Raw genomic sequence first — 14603 nt, 5'->3', positions numbered from 1 at the left:
AAGTAATGTAAGGGGGGAAAAAGCCATTAAGGACAAAAGCCATTGAAAATGAATGCATCTTAGTATAATGCAAATATATTAAAGAACCATATAGGTGTACTATTGAGCATTAACATGTGTTTCAGAGAGCAGAAGATATGATGACTATAAGTATTGTAATGGTGCAAAAAGTAAAACTTCAGAGGCATGTTATCATTTATCCTAACCTTTATTGGAATGTTCATCCAAGTTTAGTTGCAGGAATCTGAGGGCAACGGATGTAAGAACAAAACTGGACAAGAACATCTGTGCTACAACCACAACCAAATTCACACTATCCGGATGGCGCAATTTAACTGGATAGTTTTTTTTTTAAAGGCCGAAATGAAATAGTAACAAGGCTGTTTTTAAAATGTAAGGAGTAAAAAGTACAGATAATTGTGTGAAAATGTAAGGAGTAAAAGTAAACAGTCGTCTGAAAAATAATTACTCCAGTGAAGTATAGATAACCAAAATTTCTACTTAAGTTAGGTAACAAAGTATTTGTACTTCGTTACTTAACACCTCTGACATTATTATACTTTCCATATTGACACAGGCAGTCGTTTAGTGATTAAAGGAATTACAAAGAAGTGAGCAAGGTTTTGATGCTAATCCCCCTTTTCCTGTTCTCACTAGGAAAGTCACAAATTAATCTCACTATTTCTTTAGATTAGATTAGATTGTCCTTTATTCCTCCCTCAATGGGGAAATTGGCTTTGTGCAGCACATGCAGCGAAAGTGTGAAAAAAAGTAAACAATATATAATTACAAAATATAAACAGTATATACATTGGAATGAAAATAAAAGTAGTGCAGTACGAGAAAAGAAAGAAAAACTGTGCAAAAAAAGCAGGTAGGATGTTTATGAGGTAGACAGATATTGCATATGTTGTTATTATTGTCCGTTTGTTACTGTGAGCAGGCCTGGTTATATAGTCTGATATTCTTATATGTATATATACGACATTCAATTTTTTTAACAAAATAAAAAAAATGTACTGTTAATAAATGTGTTGATTTTCATTCAGAAGCTCATTTGTTTTTATCCAGTGTTTGTTTTATAGTTCTCATCTTTTCAAATCCTATTTGTATCTACCTAACATGTGTTTCTATTAGGACTCAGTACTGATGGTATGAGATTGGCCCTATTAAAAGGAGCATGAATATGACATTTCTTTAAATCTACATTTTTATCTATAGTTGTATTTTTGATAAAGAAAACATGGTTTGGTTTAAAATCATCTAAATAAATACCCCCCCCCGCCAACAACAATAACAATAAAAACAATCACTCTTCAGTTAAAGTCGAAACCCATATTCATATAAGGTCACATCAGGGGATCAATGTCACCCCTCCATTAAGAGGAATATTACTATTATTACATTTTAACAAAATATAGTCACATAAATGACAGATGAGTCAAAAAATGTCTATTTTTGAAAAAGTCAGATGAACACGAAAGCCATACAATTATCATGGTTAATCTTCTGCAACACCATACAGCGTATAGACATTTGCTCAAGGTTTAATTTTCATAATGTATGATCCTTTGTAGACTTCAAAAAGCAGCATATCAACCTGATTTTCAGCATTTAATGGCCACTGTATTAGGAGCACCTGTTCAATGGCTTTATATTACAAATAGATAATCAGTCCATCACAAGGCAGCAACTCAATGCCTTTAGGCTTGTAGACATGGTCAAGATGACTTGCTGAAGTTTGAACTGAGCATCAGACTGGGAGGCAAGGGGATTGAAGTGACTTTGAAAGAGCATGGAATATATATTTAAAGATGACAGCTCTTTCACACATCTCTGAATGTTTTCCAAGCCTTTTGAGTCTGGGAGGATTCAGTTGAGTTGAATTGCGTCCATCTGGCATATTCACTTATAAACGTGTTCATAGAAACATCAAACCATTTCTTTGACTGGCTGTCTAAGGTGGCACAATCTTCTCCATGTTCTCCTGAATAGTGGTTGTCTGGTTCTCAGCTCCATGGATTCCAATATCTGTGAGAGACATAGTGAGACAGTGTGATAGGTCAGGTCTAATAACAACTGCGAACCTCTCCAACAAATGTGAATCAAATCTTATCCACCCATCTCCAATATCCTTCTGCCCGACAGGCCGATCCAGAAGTGGTAAGCAAACCCAACAATTCTCCTCGCTTCTTCTTCCAGAGCATCCTTGAAATAAGACACAGACACAGACACACATGCACACATTCTTATAAAATAATACTGACTGATCTTCCGTGGGTGTTGTTTCAGAAAAACATTTTAAAATATTGAATACCTAAACTGTGTTTTTTTAACATATGCAAGCATATATTATGCATTGCAAGCTGTTTCCATGAGGCAATATTCCTTTACCTTACATCTTCACAGTGTTCAAAAATAATCTCCAATTCCCATTGGCTTCCCTATGGGAGATGGGACACAATGGATGACATCACATGACATTCATATCCTTCAAAGTGTTGTTCTTTCCTACGCATATGAGTCACCTGTAGAAATACTGGAAGAACTTGAGATAAGTTATGATAAGCTTTTAACCTGGTGAGCCAAACTGTCTTAGTCTCTCTTCATTTATTTAGCTGAATGTTGTAAAAGCTTGTCACATTGAAAAGGGAAATATTTGAGTTTTAAAAGCTGTATTGAACAAATGGTATGATTGATATAAAATAAAATAAAAATTTCCCCCCATATGTTTAATTTCTATTATATTTAGTGAAAAAAGCATTTTTTTTGTCAATTAATACATATTATAATTAAGACTCTACAAGTAATGAGAGTGAATATATACAACAGCAAAATAATAATTGTATAAAAATGTATATTAATAGTGACAATGATAGTAAATAAATAAATAAATAAATGAATTAATTAATTTAAAAGAAAGAAAGAGAGAGAAATCAACTGTACACATCTGAATAAAATCAATTAAAGCAAAGCTTTACTGACTATTTGAGCAGCCCCCTGTCTAGTAAAAAGAAAATGGTTTGATTCCCGTTTCCACGTTTCCTTGCTGATGTATCTATCGGTGTGTGATTGTGTGTATAATAGAAAAAAATGTATACACTCAATAAGAATAATTTGTATAGATCTCTATGTGGTATGTCGTGTTAAAGCAATACTAGAAATGTGCTTTGTAAATAGAAATCATTACCATTTAATAGCTGTGAAATTGAATACCACACACAATACTAAAATCAAATTGAGTTAATATGTACCTAAATAAGGTGAAACTATGCCAGTGTCATAAGTAACCTTCAACATGACATGTTTAGATGATTAGTGATTCTCACCGAGGAATATCTGACTCTGTCTGTGAAAATTACTTCACCCAGAGATTGCTATTTAACTTGAGTTTTGTCTTTGCAGAAGTTATGAAAAAAAAAACCCACATTTGACAAAGTGACCTTGTCTGGCAGAGATCGTGTGATTGTGTGTGTCCATGTCACGCATGCACGCACACGCGCACATCTGAGGTTCTCCTCTCTCGTGGACAGCATGCAGTGACCTACCCAATTAAGGGGAATGAGCAACACCTGTGCTGGTCAGCAGGGCTGTCACTTGCTAATTAGTTGTGTTCAGTTCAGCTACAAACACTTACTCACATTCATTCCAATATTAATCTATTTATTAATCTAACCTGTGTCTTCACCTTTGATGTTTAAGATTTTTGCTCTGGGATGTCGCTTTTTGCTGTTCCCCAGTCCCCATAATGTTATTTAAACAATATGAATATACCACAATATGAGTAAACAGATGAACTTGTATACATAATGTTTCATGGTATGCAGTATGTATGGTAAGGTGGCTGCCCATCTCCTCACAGCTGTCTCTGCCCTTCAGCAAGTCCATCTTATCACTGCTGAAATAGTAACTCTAACTCCCAGCGTGAAGCCAACCCTCAGGACACTCATGTGACTGTTTGAATGTTAAGAAGAGACACAAACAGAAGTATAAATAAAGGAAAGGATTGAAGACGCTACATGTATCAAACAACTGTGTATGTGTGAGCACTTGCCTTTGAGCAGCTGTGTCCCAGGGCAGCGTAGTTCTCACACAGGTGATGTAACGTCTTTGCACTGATTTCAAAGCCAGAGTTGGAGAATCAAAGATGACCTTTGGTACCAACCTGCCCATCATGGAAGAGATATACAAGATTAGCGACAGAGGTGACATCTGACAGGTTTGCTGACATCACCAATATTTATTTGAAAAAAACATTAATTTTCTGTTCTTAAACATATTACAACCTAATAAGAATTTGTAATAGGTATTTCCAATGAGTTGTGTTTTTGTTATTTAATGGCACACTATGTTCATAACACTTTACCATTCATAACCATGTTCAAGTTGAGCTAGGGTTGCCACCCGTCCCTTGAAATACGGAATTGTTCCGTAATTAAAAGTTGCGTTCCGTATTGAACCAATACAGACACATATTATGCTCTTATTTATTTATGTCATAATATACAGGTGAAGGTCGGAAAATTTGAATATATTGCAAAACTTAATTCATAGTAAATTCAACTTAAGGTGAAACAAATATATTATTTCCCACTACATGCAAAGTGAGATATTTCAAGCCTTTATTTGTTATAATTTTAGTGATTATGACTCACAGTTTATGAAAACCCCAAATAAAAAATCTCAAAAAATTTGAATATATTATGAAATCAATAAACAATTCAATCATCAAAATTATAACAATTAAAGGCTTAACATATTTTGCTTTGCCTGTAATGAGACTATGTAATATACATGTATTAGTTTCACCTTTTAAGTTGAATAATTGAAATAAATCTTGGCTGATGTGGACATATTATAGCATAGGAGGCTATTTCAGTTGCTATATGGTTGGCTTTAAATCAAAGCGTTTTGTTTTTTCATATAAAATAAATAAATGTCTATGCATTTTAGAAGTTTTTGGGGATGTTCCCTTTTTTTGCCGCCTGCGCTGCTGAAATCGGGGTGTCCCTTATTTCTATTTCTGAAAGGTGGCAACCCTAAGTTGAGCTACATGACAGTACATGACACATTGGGAAGAGTTGATTTTGACACTTTTAAGCAGGAGCAGGTCTGTAGGGTTGAAGGATGACATTAGTCCATCGACTCCTACATCACACACCATAAGCACAAGACTCAAAGATCTCTGAAATGATGGTGCTGCCAATAATGTTTTGAGTCGCATGGCTTGCTCAAAATTTGTTTGACCATCTGTATTTGTTTCTCAGTTAATTTAAGATACAGACAAAAAACTATATCAACCTGGCTCTTTTGAACCTAAACTGAAGCATATCCTAATTAATATCATTGCAAATGGCTTGGACTCTGACAAAATATAGATTTTTGCTAGTGTAGCTATTTTTGTTCTGAACATTGTGTAGTTATTTTCTCATGGTAAAATCAAAAAAGGTTATTGACGCTACCTGCATGTTTTGTAAGCTGCTCCCATCTACTGGGCTTGTGAACACAATCAAAGCTTGTGGCGAGACATTTGTCAATAGATATGGATGTCATTAAAACTTTAATAAAACATCAAAACTAGGGTTGGCCTAAAACGTAAAAATAAATTAGAGCTAGATATCATTCTTCAGGGAAACATGTTTCAGTCTTCCAGAACGCTACAACTGGGCTTGAGGTTTATTTTTTAGTAGATTAATATGTTTGTTCAATATAGATTAGATTGGATAAGATTAAATTCAACTTTATTGTCATTTCACATATCCAGGTACAGAGTAATGAAATGCAGTGTGGCATCTAACCAGAAGCACAATAAGTAGTAGAGCAAATTTACAGTATATACAGAGTAATAGGTACGTAATAAGTGGCAGTAAGTAAGGGTGTAAATTTACAGTATGTACAGAGTATTTCAATATATTAGAAATGCAGATGTAGGTATGTATGAATATAAGGTGCAGATTATAATATTCACATTATGATGTACAGAAAAAATTGATATAAACAAACCATAGATGTACTTTACAGGTTGTGTTGTAGAGATCAAGGTGCAGTAGATCAGTGCAGATATATACACTCACTGGCCGCTTTAATCGGTACACCTTGCTGGTACCGGTTTGGACCCCCTTTTGCCTTCAGAATTACCCTAATCCTTCGTAGCATAGATTCAACAAGGTCCTGGAAACATTCCTCCGAGAGTTTGGTCCATATTGACATGATAGCATCAGGCAGTTGCTGCAGATTTGTGGGCTGCACATCCATGATGGGAATCTCCCTTTCCACCACATCCCTAAGGTGCTCTATTGGATTGAGATCTGGCCATTTGAGTACAGTGAACTCATTGTCATGTTCAAGAAACCAGTCTGAGATGATTCACACTTTATGACATGGCACGTTACCCTGCTGGAAGTAGCCATCAGAAGATGATACACTGTGGTCATAAAGGGATGGACATGGTCAGCAACAATACTCAGGTACGCTGTGGAGTTGACACGATGCTCAATTGGTACAAGTGGGCCCAAAGTGTGCCAGGAAAATATCCCCCACACCATTACACCACCACCTGCAGCCTGAACCGATGATGCAAGGCAGGATGGATCCATGCTTTCATGTTGTTGAAGCCAAACTCTGACCCGACCATCCGAATGTCGCAGCAGAAATCGAGACTCGTCAGACCAGGCAACGTTTTTCCAATCTTCCGTGTTTCAATTTTGGTGAGCCCGTGCAAATCGTAGCCTCACTTTCCTGTTCCTAGCTGACAGCAGTGGCACTGGTGTGGTCTTCTGCTGCTGTAGACCATCCACCTCAAGGTTCCACGTGTTGTGTGTTCAGAGATGCTCTTCTTCATACCTCGGTTGTAACAAGTGGAGTTACTGTTGCCTTTGTATCAGCTCGAACCAGTCTGCCCATTCTCTTTCGACCTCTGGAATCAACAAGGCATTTGCGCCCACAGAGCTGCCGCTCACTGGATATTTTCTCTTTTACGGACCGTTCTCTGTAAACCCTAGAGATGGTTGTGCGTGAAAATCACAGTAGATCAGCATTGTCTGAAATACTCAGACCAGCCCGTCTGGCACCAACAACCATGCTACAATACGTTAAAAGTCACTTAAACCACCTTTCTTCCCCATTCTGATGCTCGGTTTGAACTGCAGCAGATCATGTTGACCATGTCTACATGCCTAAATGCATTCAGTTGCTGCCATGTGATTGTCTGATTAGAAATGTGTGTTAACGAACAGTTGGACAGTTATACCTAATGAAGTGGCCGGCGTGTGTAAATATATGGATGTGAATGATATAGACATAATGTACAGATATGAAGCGATATGAACATACTAACAGGATTAAAAACTATGGAGAAATGCGTAAACGCGTGTAGTTAGAGGACGGGGAGGTGACGTGTTAAGTGATACGTAGGGGCAGGGGGTCAGCGCAGGTTAGAGTTCAGTAGGGAAACACCTTTGGGGGAAAAGCTGTTCCTCAGTCTGGTGATCCTTGTCTGGAGGCTCCTAAAGCGCCTGTCAGAGGGTAAAAGGGCAAACAGTTTGTAAGCAGGGTGAGAGGAGTGCTTGAGACCTTGAATATACAGCAGGTTAAATCCTTATTCTGAGTAGAACGCTGGGATACAAATTACATTCTCATAATTCAAATTAGTTCAGAGTAGTAGTATCAGAGTAAGCATTAATCAGATTCATCTATGTGAAATACTCCATTCTATTATGTCAAAGCTGCTTATAAAAACAACAAAGAAATATCAACCCCACAACAATAATGTGATCGCTTTAACAAGCTACTCAATACCAGACTCTATATATCACTGTTCTGGTTTTGAGGAACTGAAAGTTATATCATTTACCATTTCTGAGAATATTAAACATGATGTAGAGAGTATTTTAACACACTTAACTGTAAATGTGTCAGAGTGGTTAGAAAATTACATCAGAACCCATGTGTATTAGAAATGTAAAAAAAAAAAAGAAAAGTTTTTCTTGTTAAAACTAATGACATCATTTCCTGGCAAACCTTCAAACCACAGCGGTAGGTCAAAACACAGGTGCAACAGCTGTGATGGAGCTGACTCCCAGTGAAGCAGTGACCAAGCTGCAGCTCAGTTAACCTCACATTTTAGTATTAAAAAAAAAAAGTGCATGCTTTTATTGACAGATTAAACTTAAACTTACATGGGGAAGACCAGTCATTATTCTCAAAAGTATTCTTCAGCTGCTCTTATTTTATCTATTTATTTACACAATTACAAAGGTACATTTATCCATTTGTTTTGGTCATGTGACCACATCCAGATTTTCTGGAAGGGGGTTCACTCTGTAATCCAGGAGGTCACTGGTAAACAGCTCTTGCTGACTCCTTTCTTTTTACTTAACCATGATGCTCCAGACAATTTTTTGGACACGGACACCAAATCTCTGTTGATAATTCTTTTGTTCCTGGCTAAAAAATGTATCTTGCTGCAGTGGTCCACTCCCCAGGTCCCTACAGTCGACATGTGGATATCACAGATTTCTGCTCTTATTCCTCTCGAGAAGTTGACTCATGACCTTCATCACAAATCGGACAAGTTTTGGAGGATCTGGGAATCATTGCACTCCTTCTTACAGAAGCCTTAACTCCAGCTTCTGCCCCTGAAGGATGAGGACTGCCTAGCAACTGTTAGGCTTCACCTGCGGTGCGTCCGAAATGCCATACTAAACAGTATATACTCAAGTTTTTGACTAAATATCAGTAGTATGCATTAATTCGGACGTAGCCTACTATTCAGAGCCACACAGCACTTCCTGCCGTTGGGAGGGGAAGTGGTTACCATGGTAACAACTCCTGTCACAGCAGCAGTAGCAGCGCACGCACCGCTCCGCTATTTCCCGTTTATCCTGGCCGATACAAGATGACATTATATAATATTATTATATACAAATATTAAAATATTAATATTATATAATAATATTATTGTACTTATGACATCTACGTATCTGCGCAGCACTTAGCAACCAAACACCGCTGCAATGCATTGTGGGAAGTTTCTGCTTAGCTAGTGTCCATCAATCCATACTAATACTTTTTGATTTCTCTGGAATGAGTATGGATAGCTCATACTATTGTGTACGTACTAATGTTTCGGGTGCATTAAAAAATCTCACATGCTGTTTTTGCATACTCATTAGGGTGGAAGTATGGAATTTCGGACGCAGCTCTGGTTGTCATGCTGGGATATTCCTCTTCTGTCAAGCTAACTGCAGATTATAAATTTGTCCTTTAGAATTTTAAAATTCAACATGCTGTCAATTGTAAAGGTTAATCCATCACTCTTTGTAGTCACCCAGTCCCATGCCAGGAAACTGCCCCCTCCATGCCTTACTCTCAGTACTGCTGCGTTGGCTGTTGTATTCCTTTCCTTAGTTTTGTGAAAACAAATAAATACATGTCGTGGCATGTGACTCTATAATGTGCAAAATCTTGCAGTGTTGCGCTAGAAAGCTGGAGGAGCTTTTCCCCTGAACATTGTCTCGAGAGCTGTGCCGCTGTTGATAGCTGGATTGTGTTAGTACTTCAGTTTCAGCCATTCTGTTGTAAATTTGCTGGGGTTATTGTGTTAAATGAAGCATTAGCTGTCTCACAGGCTCCCAATAGATTAAGTTTTTTAAGTCTTTTGTACAGTACTTGTGCATTTTAGCTTAGTTTAGTTAGTTTTTGTGGAATACATGACTTGGTGTAATATGTTGCTGTTTATTTGAGAGTTTGGCGTCTTCAGCCACTAACAAGGCACATTTTGTGCATCTTAATTATTACTTCAGATGCACCTGCTAAATATTTTGTTTGTGATTAATCCCACAAGATCCAGACATCTAGATATACTATCTCTGTAGGTTTAATTCAAGTGTAAAGAAAAACAGTCCAAACTCATTAATCTTTAAACATATTGGGCTTATCAATTTATCAATGTAAAGTATATAATATATAGCATCATTACACGTTTCTTTCATGAGTCTTCCAGAATGTTACAGATCCAGTTCCCTTCAAAGACCTTTCTTTTCGTTTCCTACTATTGCTGTAATACATTTTCAGATATGAAAATTCTGCTTAATAGCTTCCCCGTGTGTGCATGAAATGTGCGGGTGCCTGTGCATGGTTGTGGTAATAGATCAAGCCTGTATAGCCCCGGTAGTGTTTGCTTTAAATGAGAGAGTGCCCTCACAAGCACATTATTGGGCTGAGCTGCCAGAGACTGTTGGCCCTGCAGGGGAGATATTTCACAATTATGGACTTTGTGCTTTTTTTTCCTACTACATACCCCTCACTGGACTGGAGAAAGATCACTTTATCTTTTTTACTGCCAATTATAGGTGTCCGAAAGCACACTGAGCGGAAATAAAGAGAGAATAATCAGCGTGGAATTGCGTGAGACTGTCAGACGGAGAGAGACAGACAGGTGAATATACACTAGTGAGCAAAAGTAAGGCAAGCCAGTTGTTTAGATTTTGTTTTACCCATCAGGGAAGGTATCTGATTGGTGCCAAATTCAAAATGATAGCGAATGGCAGATGGTATGGCCCCCACAGACCACTGATCTCCACATCACTGAGTCAGTCTTGGGTTACATGGGGGAAATAAACACAAAACAAAATCTACCTGTCTTCAAATTAGCTTGTAAACTGTTGCTGTTTTTTTTTTTAGTAAAAGATGCTTACCCTATATACTGACTACAATTGTTTTTTTGTGGAGCTCTTTTTTTAAAATAAATATACCAGTGAATAACAATTTTAAAAACAAAGCATGTAAGGCATTCCTTGAAAGGATCCTACATTTATCTTTAGATGCTGAATCTTTTGCAAAATGTTAAAGGTTGAACTCAAGCTGGAGGAAACACAGGAGGTTATGTTTATACTTACAGAGCACAGAAAATACGATGTTGGCACAGATGGAGGCCAAAAAGCCAATAAGTATCAGGAGAGCAGATTGACTCCTCATACACTCAAAGCACCGCTACGGTCCCCGGGAGCCTGATTAAACAGAAAACAGTCCACAGCATGGAAGCTGTCAATTACTGCTCTGAATCAGAGAACAGAGCGGGACTGTTTGAAGAGAATTTAGCATCAGAACATTGAACACTCCCAGAAGATAACATGCAGTAAATTCGGAATCAAGTGGGTATTTGTGTCTTTTTTGTGCTTCATAATATCACACCACAATGTGTACAAACACAGTCCAATGAATATTCACATGCACACAGCCCAGATAAAAACAGTTTTATTATTTCAATTCAAATTTTTACATGTATATTTGTATGAAATGTGTATGTACGGTATCATTATTCTTCTAAGGTTGTAGTTACATAAATTGAAAATCTGTTAAGCACCAGATGACTTATTGTTGTGTCATGATATATATATATCAATCATGTTAATAAATTATACACAGCACATTTTATATATATATATATATATATATATATATATATATATATATATATATATATATATATATATATATATATATATATATATATATATATATACTGTGTATAATTTATTAACATGATTGTACTGCTAAAGCTTTAACTATTAACTGCATGATGAATGATTTTTATTTTATCGTTTAAAGTGTCTCTGAAGAGATTTCTCTATAATGCCCATTTAGTGGCATTGTAAATCCAGTACTTTTATAGTTTTAATGGAGTTTTAAAAGTCATTTCTTTTGTACCCTTTTGCGATTTGGGACTTTTTTGCCTTTCGAGCCAGTGCAGGGAAAATATCTGCAGTTTTAATTACATTTTGCTTCTTGGATAGATGGCAGAATTGAAGATGTTGAGATTTTCTTAGGGAGCAACAAGGCTGGATGAGATAAAGAAGTGACTACACGGGTATAAAGATGCTGGAGATGCTGATAGAAGGATGCCAGGGAGAGAAAAAGACGAATCCCAAGAGGAGATTTAAGACTGTGGTGAAAGAGAAGCTGGTTAGTGTGACAGAGGAAGATACAAAAAATAACAGGGTCAAATTGCTGTGGCTACAACAACATAGAAAACCCAGAAGAAGAAGATTAATACAGGTTAGCATAAATTTTAGTACATATTAGAGTTGTGAATTTCCTTTATTTTATTTTATTCTATTTTTTTAACAACATCCCATATAGTTTAGTACCAAATTTAGTAAAACACTTATATGAATCTTGATCTTGCAACAGATGTTTTTTCTTTTTTTGTGCATGGGTGTGTGTGAGAGTGAGTGTGTCCTTCACCAGCTCTCTTGACAGTCTGCCATACTTTATTAACCCATAAACTCCTGATGCTGTCAAAGAGAACTAAAATCACCCCTAGTGAGACACAAAGGAACGGAAAAGAAAGAAAAATGACAAGACAGTGATGGGTGCAGTGTGTCTGTGTGGTGTGGTGTAGTGTGTGTAAATACTGTGTACTGTAGTGTTTGGAATAAAAGGACAGACATGTTAATGTAGGACATACAGATACATGCAAACAGAGAAAGGGAGGAGTATTCCCTGTTGTATAATCCATATGTGGTGTAGTGTCTGTGTGTGTGTGTGTGAGTGAGTGAGTGGTGTGTGTGCCGGATGTGTGTGGACCTATAAGTATATTTGAATATCTGTGTTGAGACAGGAATGCCCTGGATAAACATGCCAATAGATGTCATAAAAGTACCATATATACATCATATCAGTACGTGGACATACATAATGTACCTTTTTAGATGTTCATACTGTACATATGTGAACATACCAATATGAACATAAATACACACACTCAAATTTTCATACATAATTACATACTCATTTGTGTAAACAGATGTATATAAATTAGTTTGGTTGTTTTCTTTTCAAGAAAGAACTGTCCACTAGCAATGACGGCAATGTTGGAAATTAATCTGATCAGCAGCAAGTTTGTTACCAGTTAATATTGTGATGATTTTGAGTTAATAGTTGATGTTCTCAATAAAAACAGTCCATAGTAAAGACAAATGTGTAAATGTCTGTTTGTGAGTATATATACTTTCTAAATGTATTATATATTTAAGTAATATAATATGATGTGTGTTGTATACTATATGATTTTTGCATAGTTAACACACTAGTATTGATATCTATAGTTATATATAAATATAAAAATACTGTACATACATACATACATACATACATACATACATACATACATACATACATACATACATACATACATACATACATACATACATACATACATACATACATACATACATACATACATAGACGTATACATATATAGATGTGTGTATTTCGACATAAACATTCTAAGTATGCAAATATGACTCAATGAACTTGAAAAACCGATGAAGTTTTCTTCTTTATCTTTATATGTCTTTCTTTTTTTGAGCCAAAACCTTATAATTAAATCCCTAGCTTCATACCTCATATTTTTTTGTTTAATTTCTATAGAAAATGCAAAGGTTGTTACTAAGGGGTTTACATCTCATTCAGAGACTGATTCATAAGGCATTTAATTGCTAAAATAATGTTAGATTTATTTTTTTTTCAGGCTGATGAAAATAGATAATCCCTACTGTAAAAACATTTGATTTTAATGCACCACCAAAATGAGACTTTGTTTTGTTTTAATCTGGCTTCTTCAGTCTTCATACCTTTCCTTGGAGAATGTATGCTAATTTACATAAATTTATGCATATTTCGACAAATGCTAATTTGCATAATTGCGCATAAGACTTCAGAAAATTAGTTCTTAAAAAGACTGTCTTACTCTAAGTAATAAACAAGGATGTTTGATGGTGGTTTTGAATATTAAACAACTTCTCTACACCCATCACATCAAGTAATTAAAAGTAAAAAATTGTCTTTTGAAGTGCGATGCCACTTCATAGAGCCACAAAATGGACAATATGAATGAATAAACATCACCTCTGGATTTGATGATATTTCTCTGTCTCTTGCCATACGAATGCACAAAGTATCATTGTTGTTTTCAAGGATGAGTGTGTTCCCTCCAGGTGTCGACTCCTGAGTGAACGTCTGCAGGCTGGTGTAGCTGTTTCCCTCCTCCATGTCTGTAGTGTCCTTGTTAACGCTCCCTCTCTGATACTGCACCTCCGCTGCTCCCTAAAGGGTTTAGTGTCTCACTTTAGAGCAGCAATATTTCTCCTTGAAATGAAATTTGTGCCTGCTGGTTGATTTATCGAAGCATGCGCCACTGCCTACAACAACTTTGCAGTGTTAAATGAATGTACTCAGAGAGGTCTTGTGCTGTTGAACTTTGCAGCACCATTTGAATAGATAATATCAAAGTTTTGTTTTTGCTTGGAAATGACATGCTCTTTCTTCACTTTGTTGGCTCAGGTTTGTAAATTTCTCCATGTGACTCTCACGGTTTGTCCTAAATTGCCTAATGTCCGCGGTTTCCCCACTTTTGTGATACAGTATGTTTGCAGTGTGACTTCTGGTAAGGTGCACACCATTGACACAGACCAAGATAACGACCATCCATCGTTACTCTGCGTACATTTTTATCCACTTTAACTAATTTCTCATGAAGCAGAAGATCTGGAAATGTAAGTGACAACATATGATAAATAGTCATGGAAATTCTGGCACAA

The sequence above is a fragment of the Cololabis saira genome, chromosome 3 (assembly GCF_033807715.1).
Source record: "Cololabis saira isolate AMF1-May2022 chromosome 3, fColSai1.1, whole genome shotgun sequence".
Lineage (NCBI taxonomy): Eukaryota > Metazoa > Chordata > Actinopteri > Beloniformes > Belonidae > Cololabis > Cololabis saira.
This window is presented reverse-complemented; position numbering follows the sequence as displayed.